This window comes from Rutidosis leptorrhynchoides, chromosome 1 (genome assembly GCF_046630445.1).
Source record: "Rutidosis leptorrhynchoides isolate AG116_Rl617_1_P2 chromosome 1, CSIRO_AGI_Rlap_v1, whole genome shotgun sequence".
Classification (NCBI taxonomy): domain Eukaryota; kingdom Viridiplantae; phylum Streptophyta; class Magnoliopsida; order Asterales; family Asteraceae; genus Rutidosis; species Rutidosis leptorrhynchoides.
Genome location: NC_092333.1, coordinates 242110741 through 242128414, shown reverse-complemented (window position 1 = coordinate 242128414; position 17674 = coordinate 242110741).

The following is a 17674-nucleotide window of genomic DNA, read 5'->3' as shown; positions in this document are numbered from 1 at the left end:
TTTATATTTAATAATTAATGATTGTTAAAATAGAATTTTGAGATTTTTCTGAGAACTTTTATTCACCACTGATTGACAACAGAGAACGAATTTCAGCCGTGTAACAACCCAACCCGTTAACCAACCAAAAACGCGGAATAAAAAAAATTTAAAACTGATCTGGAGGGTGCGCGGCGCGCACCACTGCCTGTGCGCGGCGCGCACAAGGCCTGAGACAGTTCTGATCAAAATGTCCATTTTTCGCGAAAAGATCTTCGACTTCCCGACACTTTTAGACCGAACGCTTTTCACAACAAACTTATATATGTAAAACTAACACGAATCAAACATAAAAATGTTGTTTTACAAGCGGGGCCTACACGACCCAAAATACAAGTTTAATACAAGTTTAGAGTTTCGACCACCAAAAAGTTTAAGTTCCAAACTACACAATGAGCATGGCGTTTGGGATTAAACTACCCAACTACCGGTCAAACTCTAAGAGCTACTAAAGCCAAAAGCGTCCCCTAGTATCAAGCGGGATCTCTAGTCCAATACGATGCCCTTACCCTTGTCCAAAACCGAACCTATAAAATGGTAAACAACGAGAGGGTAAGCAAAGCTTAGTGAATGCAATAATTATATGTATACATATATAATTATACCTACTTGCATACACTTACACAAATTGCAAACATGCTAGAAACACAATTAGCTTATCGTTACATTAACAAGCTATAATCTCCAATACCACAAGCTAGCAACAACCGCATAATAATATAACTCGAAATGATATAATATGCTTACAACACAAGTAACCATGGTCGACCAATAGTACAAGGGAACGGCGCTCGCGAAAACGCCATCGGTGTTCATAACATCCATTAGGGCACTTAACACCTCGCACCACTAACCCCTAGGGTGGCACCTTAACACCTCGGCACATCACCCCGAGTGGCATCTTAACACCTCGATGCAACACTCATTATTTTACGGAGTGGTGTCTTAACACCTCGACACTACACTCCTAGGTGGCATCTTAACACCTCGATGCTACACCCGAGTGGCATCTTAACACCTCGATGCTACACCCTTCACATGAAACGTGGTGTCTTAACACCTCTACACTACACCTTTCACGCTACAACAAATAGATACATTATATACATACGCATATAATTATTCCACTCACCTTAACAATTAGATGACGATTTCAACCTCCACAAGCTTCAAAGAAAAGTACCTAATATAATAAGTACTTGATCAACACACAAGCTAAGTGGACTCAATACTAACACTTACACATGAGCATTTAATGACTTAATGTATTAAATCGCCCATTTATACCAAAACCGCCCAATTAAAGTCAAGACCACCACTAATCACTTTAAAGCTAGTGATTAAGGTCCAACAACACCAACTAATACATAATTAGGGTAATTCATACCCATCTTTCCAAACTAGGTCAATTTATTACCCAAATAACCATTTTAAGACAACACACCCATTTCGGGTCATCCACTAACTAACCAACACCCATTTACTAAATAACTAGGTGTGTTAGCAATTAACTCACCAATTAGGGTTCATAAACATCATTTAATACTTTGAAACCCTAGACTAGTCACCAATTAGTATTCAAGACTCAATTTTACCCAAGAACACCCAAAATCACCAATAATGGGTTTTGTGTTCATCATTTACTCAAACCCTAACCCTTACACTAAATCAAAGTAAGGAAAATAAAATTAGAACATACCACAACTACCACAACGAAGCTAGAGATAAGATGAACGACTTTAATGCTTGAACTTTAACCCAAAACAAGCTCCTTCCTCTTGGATTTAAGCTTTCTCTCTCAAAAGTCACAATCTCTCTCTAGAATTAAAGTTAAAGTGATAAGGTTGTTGATAATGGAGTAATGTTGCTCCACAAACTGACCTATCTGTCTTTAACCCATCCATAAGTGAATTTACCAAAATGCCCATCAAAATATCTGATTTAAAAAGCTGGAACCCGGCTACAGTAAGGGGAGCGCGGCGCACTCCCTTTAGTGTGCGCGGCGCGCACTAGTCTCAGCTCACTCAACGACTTCTGTTTAACTGCACAACATAACCCACACTCTATGTAACATATTTACACTGCTGTACAAACTGATTAGGGTCTTACAACTCTCCCCCACTTATTCGGAGCGCGTCCTCGCGATACAAGCCGCATGACAAGAGGGAAGATAAACCAACACGAATTCTTCGGGCTCCCAAGTAAACTCGGAACCCTTACTACGACGCCATTGAACTTTAAAAGTCCTAACCTCTTTATGCCTCAACCTTTTGACCTTCTCATCGAGTATGGCAATCGGCTCCTCAATATACTCTACCTTATTGTTTAGCTCAATTTTGTCTAACGGCACCCATGATGAATCATCCGCAAGACACTTACGGAGATGGAAAACATGAAATGTATTATGAATCCCCGCAAGCTCTTCGAGTAATTCCAAACGATACGCGACTTCACCAACACGAGCTAAAACTTTAAATGGACCAATAAACCGAGGAGCTAACTTTCCCCGTTTTCGAAATCGAATAATACCCTTCCATGGCGAAACCTTAAGCATCACCATATCGCCTTCTTGAAATTCGATCGTTCATCTACGTTTGTCGGCATACGACTTTTGTCTATCTTAAGCCTTTCTCAAATGTTCCTGAATAATATCAATCTTGTTATTCGTCTCTAAAACCAAATCGGTACTCCCGATTTCTCTTTGACCCACTTCTCCCCAACAAATGGGAGTTCGACACCTCCGCCCATATAGCATCTCATAAGGTGGCATCCCAATACTAGTGTGATAACTATTATTGTACGAGAATTCCACCAAAGGCAAATGCTCGTCCCAACTACCACCGAAATCAATAATGCACGCCCGTAACATATCTTCCAAAGTTTGATTCGTACGTTCGGTTTGACCCTCCGTTTAAGGATGATACGCCGTGCTCAACTTCAATTGTGTACCCATATCTTCATGAAACTTTTCCCAAAATCGAGATGTAAAACGGGTATCTCGATCCGAAATAATAGATATAGGAACCCCATGTCGAGCGACCACTTCCTTGATAAACAACTTAGCCAAGGTCTCCGACGATATCGCTTCTTTAATGGGAAGAAACAAAGCACTTTTCGTCAACCGGTCAACTATCACCCAAATCGTATCAAATTGGGTTCTCGCCGTCTTAGGTAACTTCGTGATGAAATCCATGGTAATGTGCTCCCATTTCCATTTCGGGATTTCTAACGGTTGCAACTTACCATACGGCTTTTGGTTCTCGGCTTTAACTTGCAAACAAGTAACACATTGTTCAACATATTTTACAACATCACGCTTTATGCCCGGCCACCAATAATCTTTCTTCAAGTCAAGATACATTTTCGTCGCGCCCGGATGAATGGAATATTTTGACTTATGTGCTTCATCAAGTAGCACTCGTCGGTAATCACCCATCTTAGGCACCCACACCCTTCCTTGAAAAGACAACAAACCACGTGGGCCCATAGTAATGAACTCCGATTGGCCCACGATTCGTTCCACATGCTTATTGTGAACATAAGCCTCTATTTGAATCTCACCAAGCTTTTCAAGAAAATCGTTGGTAATAATCAAACGTAACGATCCCACTTTTATCGCCGGATGTTGACTCTTTCGACTCAACGCATCCGCGACCACATTCGCCTTACCCGGATGATAAAGTATTTCACAATCGTAGTCTTTCACCACATCCATCCACCTACGTTGGCGATAATTCAAATCTCGTTGATTAAAGAGATGTTTCAAAATCTTATGATCCGAATAAATCGTACACTTGACACCTTACAAGTAATGGCGCCAAATTTTCAACGCATGCACAACCGCCGCCAACTCAAGATCATGATTCGGATACCTCGTTTCATGTTCCTTTAATTGTCGAGAGGCATAAGCGATGACTTTACCTCTTTGCATTAGAACACACCCGAGACCATTTAAGGAAGCATCACAATAAACCACCATGTCTTCAACACCTTCTGGTAACACTAACACCGGAGCTTGACACAACTTCTCTTTTAACAATTGAAAAGCAATTTCTTGCTCGTTCTCCCAAACAAACCTCGCATTCTTCCTTGTCAATTTCGTCAACGAAGAAGCGATCTTAGAAAAATCTTGGATAAACCGACGATAATAACCGGCCAATCCGAGAAAACTTTGGATTTCCGTAGGCGTAGTCGGTTGCTTCCAATCCTTCACCGTCTCGATCTTCCCCGGATCTACTTGGATACCGCTTTCATTCACAATATGACCAAGGAATTGAAATTCCCTTAGACAAAACTCACATTTGGAGAACTTTACATACAACTTCTCCTTTCTTAACGTCTTCAAAACTTCACGCAAATGACGTTCATGTTCGTTCATACTTTTCGAGTAGACTAGTATGTCGTCGATGAACACTATTACCGACTTGTCCAACATAGGTTGGCACACTCGGTTCATAAGATCCATGAATGCCGCCGGTGCATTCGTAAGACCAAAGGGCATAACTACAAACTCATAATGCCCATAACGCGTTCGAAAAGCCGTTTTCTCTATGTCTTCCTCACGGACCCGCATTTGGTGATAGCCGGACCGTAGGTCGATCTTAGAGAAATACGTTGCACCTTGAAGTTGATCAAATAAATTGTCAATCCTAGGTAATGGATAACGATTCTTGATCGTCACTTTATTCAACTCACGGTAATCAATGCACATACGCATACTACCATCTTTCTTCTTCACAAATAACACCGGAGCGCCCCATGGCGAAGCACTCGGTCAAATAAAACCCTTCTCGAGCAACTCTTGGGTTTGATTTAACAACTCTTGCATTTCCGTTGGTGCTAAACGATAAGGAGTTTTAGCAATGGGAGTAGCTCCCGGAACCAACTCAATACGAAACTCAACTTGTCTTTCCGCCGGAACACCCGGTAATTCGTTCGGAAAAACGTCTTCGAATTCACTAACAACCGGAATTTCACGAATAGGTGGTGGCTCATTACAAGTATCAACAACATGAGCAAGGAAAGCCATGCCACCACTAACAATAAAATGACGTGTCCGTGCAAAAGTGCATATCGGCACCGGTCTCCTTCGCTTATCACCATGAATAATTAACTCTCCCCCACTTAGGATCTTCACACGAATAAACTTATCATGGCATGCAATATCGGCTCTATAACGATCGAGCCAATCCATACCAACGACAATATCAAAGTCGCCCAAGGTCATTGGAATAAGATCAATTTTAAAGGTTTCGGCACCAAAAACAACATCACAATTTTCACACACATCAACCACTAGCACCGTCTTGCCGTCCGCTATTTCGACTTCTATCGGACGACTTAACTTAGCTAACGGTCTATTAAGTTTAGGCACGAATTTAGGAGACACAAACGACAAATTTGCACCGCTATCGAAAAGAATCCTTGCCGGATTAGAATTAACCATGTAAGTACCTGAGACAACTTCGTGCGATTGTTTGGCTTCATCATTGGTCATCAAATAGTTGCGACCCCTAGCCGTACCCGCCGCCCTCTCTAACCGCTTCACATTGTCGTTTCGCAAGTCGGGACACTCCGGCTTCTTATGCCCCTCTTTGCCGCAATTAAAACAAGTGACCTTGTTTCCGGAAGATGGTTTCGGACACTCACGAGCCATATGACCCGGTTGCCCACAATTATAGCACGTATAAGAAAACCCACCGGTAGTGCCCTTCTTTGCACTATTGACACTTTCGGCCCCCCTCTTGCTCTTGCTCTTCTTGCTTGAGGCGTTAGAGTAACTAAAACCTTCAAACTTTCTTTTGGAAAACATGAAATCACTCTTTCTTGGAACCTCCGGCTCAAAACCCCGAGCCAACTCAAACAATTCATCAAAAGTCTTAGCCATACCCCGACTAATCTTCCCCTTGTACTCATCATTCAAAGTACGGTAGAAATCCTTCATGTGCTTATGATCATCACCAACATATTCCGGGCAAAAACGAGTCTTTGCCAAGAATGTAGACTTGAGGGTAACCAAATCCATGGAACCTTGTTGCAAATGGTGCAACTCGTCCCGGATTCTATCGAGGTCGGAAGAAGTTCGGTATTCTTTGAAAAACTCTTTCTTGAAATCTTCCCAAGTCAAACCCATACATTGTTCTTCACCATACAAGTTGATTTTATCGTCCCACCACAACTTAGCTTCTTCGCGTAACATGCTAGAACCATACCTCGTCTTCTTTTCGGGAGGACATTTCGCGGTACGAAAAGCTCCCTCAATATCGGAGATCCAACATGCACTTTTTAAAGGATCCCGCACCCCATTAAACATCGGGGGTTGAGCATCCTTGAAGTTCTTGTAGTGGAAGTCCCGCCTTCCTTCGCCTCCTTCACCGCGAGGATAGATATTCCTAGCGTCAAGGGCCTCTTCGATAGTGGCCTTCATTCGTTCATTAATTAGATCGGTTATTTGCTCATCAACCGAATCTTGAAAGACCTTTCGGACGTCCGTAAGAAAATCCGCTTTTAACTTTTTAAAGACGGCCTCAACCTTGGCCGAAAACTCGGCGTCCTCGCTTGTACTTCCGTTATCATGATCGGGACCATTTCTCGTCTTCATTCTATAAAACGAAATAGGTTAAACCACAAAAATGAAAGGACAATTACATGTGTATATACATATATGCCACACTACTCCATCTCGCTCAACAATCGTCGTACATTGCTTGTTTAACACGACTTGCGCCCGTAATAATGGTAGCTAGTCATTACTACGCGAGCACGTCGCATTAACTCGCTAGTACAACGCCTATCTCGCTTGATGATTGCTAAACACAACACAAACAAATAGCGCATGATTAGTTCACATAAACCTATGCACTAACCATCCCGATCCGACCCAAAGTCCTACAAGTCCCGCATACACGCGCACACAAAAGTCTAAGTCTAGGCGCCTATCTCAAGTCACCTAAATCCCTTAGACCATGCTCTGATACCACTTGTAACAACCCAACCCGTTAACCAACCAAAAACCCAGAATAAAAAAAAAATTTAAAACTGATCTGGAGGGTGCGCGGAGCGCACCACTGCCTGTGCGCGGCGCGCACAAGGCCAGAGACAGTTCTGATCAAAATGTCCATTTTTCGCGAAAAGATCTTCGACTTCCCGACACTTTTAGACCGAACGCTTTTCACAACAAACTTATATATGTAAAACTAACACGAATCAAACATAAAAATGATGTTTTACAAGCGGGGCCCACACGACCCAAAATACAAGTTTAATACAAGTTTAGAGTTTCGACCACCAAAAAGTTTAAGTTCCAAACTACACAATGAGCATGGCGTTTGGGATTAAACTACCCAACTACCGGTCAAACTCCAAGAGCTACTAAAGCCAAAAGCGTCCCCTAGTATCAAGCGGGATCTCTAGTCCAATACGATGCCCTTACCCTTGTCCAAAACCGAACCTATAAAATGGTAAACAATGAGAGGGTAAGCAAAGCTTAGTGAATGCAATAATTATACGTATACATATATAATTATACCTACTTGCATACACTTACACAAACCGCAAACATGCTAGCAACACAATTAGCTTATCGGCACATTAACAAGCTATAATCTCCAATACCACAAGCTAGCAACAACCGCATAATAATATAACTCGAAATGATATAATATGCTTACAACACAAGTAACCATGGTCGACCAATAGTACAAGGGAACGGCGCTCGCGAAAACGCCATCGGTGTTCATAACATCCATTAGGGCACTTAACACCTCGCACCACTAACCCCTAGGGTGTCACCTTAACACCTCGGCACATCACCCCGAGTGGCATCTTAACACCTCGATGCAACACTCATTATTTTACGGAGTGGTGTCTTAACACCTCGACACTACACTCCTAGGTGGCATCTTAACACCTCGATGCTACACCCGAGTGGCATCTTAACACCTCGATGCTACACCCTTCACGTGAAACGTGGTATCTTAACACCTCGACACTACACCTTTCACGCTACAACAAATAGATACATTATATACATACGCATATAATTATTCCACTCACCTTAACAATTAGATGACGATTTCAACCTCCACAAGCTTCAAAGCAAAGTACCTAATATAATAAGTACTTGATCAACACACAAGCTAAGTGGACTCAATACTAACACTTACACATGAGCATTTAATGACTTAATGTATTAAATCGCCCATTTATACCAAAACCGCCTAATTAAAGTCAAGACCACCACTAATCACTTTAAATCTAGTGATTAAGGTCCAACAACACCAACTAATACATAATTAGGGTAATTCATACCCATATTTCCAAACTAGGTCAATTTATTACCCATATAACCATTTTAAGACAACACACCCATTTCGGGTCATCCACTAACTAACCAACACCCATTTACTAAATAACTAGGTGTGTTAGCAATTAACTCACCAATTAGGGTTCATAAACATCATTTAATACTTTGAAACCCTAGACTAGTCACCAATTAGTATTCAAGACTCAATTTTACCCAAGAACACCCAAAATCAGCAATAATGGGTTTTGTGTTCATCATTTACTCAAACCCTAACCCTTACACTAAATCAAAGTAAGGAAAATAAAATTAGAACATACCACAACTACCACAACGAAGCTAGAGATAAGACGAACGACTTTAATGCTTGAACTTTAACCCAAAACAAGCTCCTTCCTCTTGGATTTAAGCTTTCTCTCTTAAAAATCACAATCTCTCTCTAGAATTAAAGTTAAAGTGATAAGGTTGTTGATAATGGAGTAATGGTGCTCCACAAACTGACCTATCTGTCTTTAACCCGTCCATAAGTGAATTTACCAAAATGCCCATCAAAATATCTGATTTAAAAAGCTGGAACCCGGCTACAGTAAGGGGTGCGCGGCGCGCTCCCTTTAGTGTGCGCGGCGCGCACTAGGCTCAGCTCACTCAGTGACTTCTGTTTAACTGCACAACATCACCCACACTCTATGTAACATATTTACACTGCTGTACAAACTGATTAGGGTCTTACAAGCCGTGAAGGAAATAGTAGATGACGACTAACTTAATCACACGTTTTAAGTTACAATCAGTATTATATCAATTACTATTCTTGATTAAGCTTTACTAATACTGATTTTGATTATGATTACTCAATTAATTATTTTCACTTTATGTTTCATCTCACTATCTATCAATTACTATCAAATACATCACTTAAGTTTAATTAGGATAATGTTTTCTTTTTCATTCCACTGACACGAAATTACATATATAATTTATACATATATTACATCCCTCTTTCTAATAATGTATTCCTATTATTGTTTCAAGATCATTGAATGATTGAAGAGTATATATTATATACAATACAAACATCAACAAGAGGACACTTGACTTTACTTTATCTGTTTCCTTTCCTTTTCCATCTATCTAATCTAACTCATATATGATACATAAATTTACATACATAAAAACTTATACTCATGTAGAAAAACAAGAACTCAAACCCTTTCACCTTTATCACTTTCATTGATTCACCATTACCACCAACACAACATCAAATACTCATGTCTGATGCCATCTTTCAGTTTGTAAACCAACCACCACACAGCTCCACTTCATTGTTTTCTGTTGTGATGTTCTAGACCCATATCACCACCTCCATTAAACCTTCATCATCCATCATTAATGACTTGTAAGATAATATTCCTATTTTTCTTCATTCTGCAGTAGAAGTAAGTAAAATTAGAGTACAAACCCAATCTTTATTAATTAATTTAGTATGAAACATTATGTTTGTAGTTTGATTCATTACCTGTTTGAGCCATACTAATCCAACACCAGTTACCAACCAAAACAAACACACCTGCAAAGCTCAAGATCATTTAGTTGCTGCTAATGCTACTACTGCTACCCTACAAAATCTGTTTCCACTACCTTACTCTCATGAACTACTGCCTGTAATTCAAACATAAACCATTAACTTGAAAACTATGCTGCTGCAATTTGTGTTCTGTTTCACATATCACAGACACAACAAACACACCAAAATTGCTATGGCTTACTCATTCAATACCATCAAACAAATTTCCCCACAAAACACCATCAAATCTTTGTTACACGAATGAAATTGGACCTGTTACAATCTTTGCAAATACGAATCAAACAGACAGATTATATTACAATAAATCAGAATAAATTGATTTATAACACTCGAGGGACTATGATGACAAATAAAAATATATATAAATAAATAAGTAAATAAATAATAAGAATCCCAATTACTGTTTCCATTCTCTGATATTACTCAGTAATGATAATGATCGATGATGATTTATCGATGAGGATGAAAATCGATGCAATACCTGAAATTATCGATCGTTAATTTCTTTTCCATTTAATCTTCACCTATTGCTCGATTTAAATCCAATCGAACCCTTTATCTACTGCTATTTACAATCAACGACGGTGTAACCTTCTCCTGCTCGTTCTCTTCTGATTTTTTGTTGCTATCTCTCGAAGACTGCTACTACAGCAGCAATTATCGTTTCTGTTTTCGATCCAGAAACAAAAGAAGTAAAGAAGGCGAGTCAAGGATAATGATAAGAACGATGACTATATAAGGAAGATAATGATACGATTATGATGATAATCTTGTTGATGGATCGATGATGATGATACAGTGTTGGTTATGATGTGATCGAGCTGTGAAGATGAAGATAAGCCGAAACCCTTTTGGTTAATTGATCGGACGTATACATATAACAATTCAATTGGGCTACATAATTTTGATAATTGGGCTTGCTAAATTGAAAACATGTTGGGCCTGTGTTTCGGTTAGTATGGTAAACGTCTTTAGTTGATTTAATTTTGGGAAAGGATGAAGGTAAACATAAACGCATTATTTAGATTTAGGGTCTATTAATTTCGGAAAATCAAAAACATAAGAGTGGTATTAGGCCTTTGTGAATGAACGAGAGGTCATGGGTTCGAGCCCGGGCAATGGCAAATATTTTTTAATCTTGTTTCTTTAAAGGTAGCTATTTATTATTATCAATATTACTATTATTGACATTCTATAAATTCTAGTATTATCATTATTACTATTATTTTCATCATTAGTATTATTTTTATCAATATTAGTATCATTATTATTATTATTTTATCATTGTCATTAAAAATTAACATTAATATTAAAATTATCAAAAAATATCATTTTTCTATTAAAATTATCATTTAAAATTATCATTATTATTAGAATTATCATTTTTAATATTATTATTATTATTATTATTATTATTATTATTATTATTATTATTATTATTATTATTATTATTATTATTATTCTTAGTATTATATTATTATTATTAGTATCAGTTGTATTAAAAACTATCGTTCTTATTAAAAGTATCATTTCTATTATTATTATTATCATTATTAGAAAATTATCATTTTCATTAAAATCATTATTTTTTTTACTATCATTATTATTATTTTGACAATAATATCACTAATTTTATATTATTATTATTATTATTATTATTATTATTATTATTATTATTATTAATACTAGTATCCATATTATTTTCAAATAACTATTAGATATATAAAATTATATTTACTACATATAACATAATTTTATTAATACTTTTATAATAAATATTAATGAATATAACTAATTAGGTTATTAATGAAACACCTAATTAAAATAACAATTAAATCACTAATGATATATAAATTTGTTCGATTACCACTATATGTGTTAATATATATATAAATGATATAGGTTCGTGAATCCAAGGCCAACCCTGCATTGTTCAATATAGTCATATGTATTTTTACTACAAAATACATTAGGTGAGTTTCATTTGCTCCCTTTTTAAATGCTTTTGCAATATATATATTTTTGGGACTGAGAATACATGCGCTTTTATAAATGTTTGACGAAATAGACACAAGTAATTGAAACTACATTCTATGATTGAATGATCGAAGCCGAATATGCCCCTTTTTCTTGGTAACCTATGAATTAGTAAACCAGTCTACTAATTGACGCGAATCCTAAAGATAGATCTATTGGGCCTAACAAACCCCATCCGTTGTAGCGGATGCTTTAGTACTTCGAGTTTTTATATCATGTTCGATGGATGTCCCGGAATGATGGGGATATTCTTATATGCATCTTGTTAATGTCGGTTACCAGGTGTTCAAACCATATGAATGATTATTTTTGTCTCTATGCATGGGACGTATATTTATGAGAAATGAAAATGGAAATCTTGTGGTCTATTAAAATGATGAAAATGATTATTTATGTTAAACTAATGATGTAGTGATCCAAACTTTTCCATGTTTATATATATTAAATGAAATTGATATTTACATGATTAAGTGTTTCCAACATGTTAAGCAATCAAACTTGTTAAGACTTGATTAATTGAAATAGGTTTCATATAGACAATTGACCACCCAAGTTGACCGGTGATTCACGAACGTTAAACTTGTAAAAACTATATGATGACATATATATATATATGATTATATATATAGTTAACATGATATTATGATAAGTAAGTATCTTATTAGATATTTTAACAATGAGTTATATACATAAAAATGAGACTATTGAATTTAAGAAACTCGAAAACGTTATATATAACGATTATCGTTATATCAACGTCTTACTAAGTACATATGAATCATATTAAGATATTGATACACTTGGTTAATTATGTTAAATGATAAGTAAATATATCATTAAGTGTATTAACAATGAACTACATATGTAAAAATAAGACTACTAACTTAATGATTTCGAAACGAGACATATATGTAACGATTATCGTTGTAACGACATTTAACTGTATATATATCATACTAAGATATATTATATATCATAATATCATGATAATGTAACAATTTAACATCTATTTAGATATAATAAACATTGGGCTAACAACATTTAACATGATCGTTAACTTAAAGGTTTCAAATCAACATTTACATGTAACGACTAACGATGACTTAACGACTCAGTTAAAATGTATATACATGTAGTGTTTTAATATGTATTCATACACTTTTGAAAGACTTCAAGACACTTATCAAAATACTTCTACTTAACAAAAATTCTTACAATTACATCCTCGTTCAGTTTCATCAACAATTCTACTCGTATGCACCCGTATTCGTACTCGTACAATACACAGCTTTTAGATGTATGTACTATTGGTATATACACTCTAATGATCAGCTCTTAGCAGCCCATGTGAGTCACCTAACACATGTGGGAACCATCATTTGGCAACTAGCATGAAATATCTCATAAAATTACAAAAATATTAGTAATCATTCATGACTTATTTACATGAAAACAAAATTACATATCCTTTATATCTAATCCATATACCAACGACCAAAAACACCTACAAACACTTTCATTCTTCAATTTTCTTCATCTAAGTGATCTCTCTCAAGTTCTATCTTCAAGTTCTAAGTGTTCTTCATAAATTCTATAAGTTCTAGTTTCATAAAATCAAGAATACTTCCAAGTTTGCTAGATTACTTCCAATCTTGTAAAGTGATCATCCAACCTCAAGAAATATTTCTTATTTACAGTAAGATATCTTTCTAATACAAGGTAATACTCATATTCAAACTTTGGTTCAATTTCTATAACTATAACAATCTTATTTCGAGTGATGATCTTACTTGAATTTGTTTTCGTGTCATGATTCTGCTTCAAGACCTTTCAAGCCATCCAAGGATCCTTTGAAGCTAGATCCATTTTTCTCATTTCCAGTAGTTTTATCCAGAAAACTTGAGGTAGTAATGATGTTCATAACATCATTCGATTCATACATATAAAGCTATCTTATTCGAAGGTTTAAACTTGTAATCACTAGAACATAGTTTAGTTAATTCTAAAATTGTTCGCAAATAAAAGTTAATCCTTATAACTTGACTTTTAAAATCAACTAAACACATGTTATATATCTATATGATATGCTAACTTAATGATTTAAAACCGGAAAACACGAAAAACACCGTAAAACCGGATATACGCCGTTGTAGTAACACCGCGAGCTGTTTTGGGTTAGTTAATTAAAAACTATGATAAATTTTGATTTAAAAGTTATTCTTCTGGGAAAATGATTTTTCTTATGAACGTGAAACTATATCCAAAAATCATGGTTAAACTCAAAGTGGAAGTATGTTTTCCAAAATGGTCATCTAGACGTCGTTCTTTCGACTGAAATGACTACCTTTAAAAAAACGACTTGTAACCTGTAATTCCGACTATAAACTTATACTTTTTCTGTATAGATTCAAAAACTTAGTTCAATATGAAACCATAGAAATTGGATTCACTCAAAACGGATTTAAAACGAAGAAGTTATGGGTAAAACAAGATTGGTTATTTTTGCTTGTTGTAGCTACGTGAAAATTGGTAACAAATCTATATTAATCATATCCTAGCTAACTTATATTGTATTATACATGTATTCTAATATATTATGTAATCTTGGGATACCATAGACACGTATGCAAATGTTTTGACATATCATATCGACCCATCTATATATATTATTTGGAACAACCATAGACACTCTATATGCAGTAATGTTGGAGTTAGCTATACATGGTTGACGTTGATTCCAAAAATATATATAGTTTGAGTTATGATCTAGCCTGAGACGTGTATACACTGGGTCGTGGATTGATTCAAGATAATATATATCGATTTATTTCTGTACATCTAATTATGGACAACTAGTTGTAAGTTACTAACGAGGACAGCTGACTTAATACACTCAAATCTTTAAAACATAATAAAAATGGTTGTAATTATATTTTGATCATACTTTGATATATATGTACATATTTGTATAGGTTCGTGAATCGATCCGTGGCCAAGTCTTATTTCCGAGGAAGGAAATATCTGTGAACGTGAGTTATAGTCCCACTTTTAAAATCTAATATTTTTGGGATGAGAATACATGCAGGTTTTATAAATGATTTACAAAATAGACACAAGTACGTGAAACTACATTCTATGGTTGAATTATCGAAATCGAATATGCCCCTTTTTATTAAGTCTGGTAATCTAAGAATTAGGGAACATACACCCTAATTGACGCGAATCCTAAAGATAGATCTATTGGGCCTAACAAACTCCATCCAAAGTACCGGATGCTTTAGTACTTCGAAATTTATATCATATCCGAAGGGTGTCCCGAAATGATGGGGATATTCTTATATATGCATCTTGTTAATGTCGGTTACCAGGTGTTCACCATATGAATGATTTTTATCTCTATGTATGGGATGTGTATTGAAATATGAAATCTTGTGATCTATTGTTACGATTTGATATATATAGGTTAAACCTATAACTCACCAACATTTTTGTTGACGTTTAAAGCATGTTTATTCTCAGGTGAATACTAAGAGCTTCCGCTGTTGCATACTAAAATAAGGACAAGATTTGGAGTCCATGTTTGTATGATATTGTGTAAAAACTGCATTCAAGAAACATATGTCGATGTAATATATTTCTATTGTAAACCATTATGTAATGGTCGTGTGTAAACAGTATATTTTAGATTATCATTATTTGATAATCTACGTAATGTTTTTAAAACCTTTATTGATAAAATAAAGGTTATGGTTGTTTTAAAAATGAATGCAGTCTTTGAAAAACGTCTCATATAGAGGTCAAAACCTCGCAACGAAATCAATTAATATGGAACGTTTATAATCAATATGAACGGGACATTTCAAATGAACTCACCAACTTTTTGGTTGACACTTTAAAGCATGTTTATTCTCAGGTATGAAAGAAATCTTCCGCTGTGCATTTGCTCATCTTAGAGATATTACTTGGAGTCATTCATGACATATTTCAAAAGATGTTGCATTCGAGTCGTTGAGTTCATCAAGATTATTATTAAGTCAACTATATTTAGATATATTACGAAATGGTATGCATGCCGTCAACTTTCGATGCAATGAAAGATTGTCTTTTCAAAAACGAATGCAATATTCGTAAAATGTATCATATAGAGGTCAAGTACCTCGCGATGTAATCAACTGTTGTGAATCGTTTATAATCGATATGGACTTCGTCCGGATGGATTAGGACGGGTCTCTACAGATATGGCAAGCGGTGGAGTGGACGTGTGGGTATCTCATTTGGAAGAATCGGAACCAAAAGGTTTTCAAAAAAAGTGTTGGAATCCGCTGGTTGCTCTAAGTGAAATCCAAATTTTGAGCTATGAATGGGTAGGGAAAAGATGCAAGTCGAAGCATATTGTTTGGCACGATTGGTTACATAATCCGGGTTCTCTATTAGTTTGAGTTTTCCTGGGTCATTTGGTTTCTATCTTAGTAACAAAATGTCCTAATGTAGTTTAGTTTGTCGAGTTATATTTGTGTTGTGAAATGGGTTGTTTTTGCCCATTCTATTGTAGATAAACAGGCTGCTTTTGCCCATGTTGCTGTATCTTTTTTTTGTGATAATAATAAAATTGCCTTTCAAAAAAAAAAAAAAAAATCAAATAATTTGATTTTCTCAAACACTCAAAAATTGATTATCTGATTATTACGATATCAAACAATATAATCTAATTCAAACACTATTAATTAAAATCACGTTTTATTGCATTAATTATTTGATTCTAATTATTTAAAACGCATAATCTATATTTAAACGCAAATTTATACACCCATTAATATATGTTAGAATATTTTTGTTATTCATAAAACATGAATCATTTTCGGATTGTTGAGTTTCTAAAAGCATTTTGATATCGTATATTCTAACACGGATCACTTGAATCTTCACCGCTCACCAGAATCTCTTGGCTCTTGTTTCTATCTATCTAGATAAATGTATTAATTCAATAGCGACACGTGTCAATAATAAGTCTCAATCGCAGCCGTCGATTTGAATCTCCAAGTCAACGTCACAGATGTATACATGGCACCTTGGTTTTCACTTCTACCACAAATACGGCCAGATACATACGGAGTATAACATAAGCCTTCCGTAATTTTACATGTTAAACCCCCGTTACTTTTAAATTAATAAAAGTTTAACTTTCTTACTTTCACTCATGGATTAACGACCCATAACGTAATTTACCAACAATGCATAGTAAAAATTTTGCACACAGCACACTACATTTATATGATATTTTCTAGTTTAATATTTTCTTACAAAGTTACAATGCATTACGACTTAGTTACCAGCCAATTAATAGTATAGTACGTATAACATTATATAATACAATTTAATAATATAACCTAATATAATAATTAAATAATTATATAGTCAAGTATTTTACAAGAATTATTTCATAAGATAGATCATTTAGTCATCTACACAATTCATTATAGCACATAAAACCTTTTTCTCTTGGTAACAAGCTAACTCAGCTAACAACCACTAATCACGGCCCCATGATCCCCTTTATGTCGCTTCCTTGTTCACACATGCTTTTTACACCATATTGTTCTTATAAACATGTGTATCATAATGAAGAAAATAAAAAAAAACTAAAGATCAAAATTCGTGGTACACTTCATATGTTTATAAAGCCTAATATATACGGAGTAACATACAGTTAT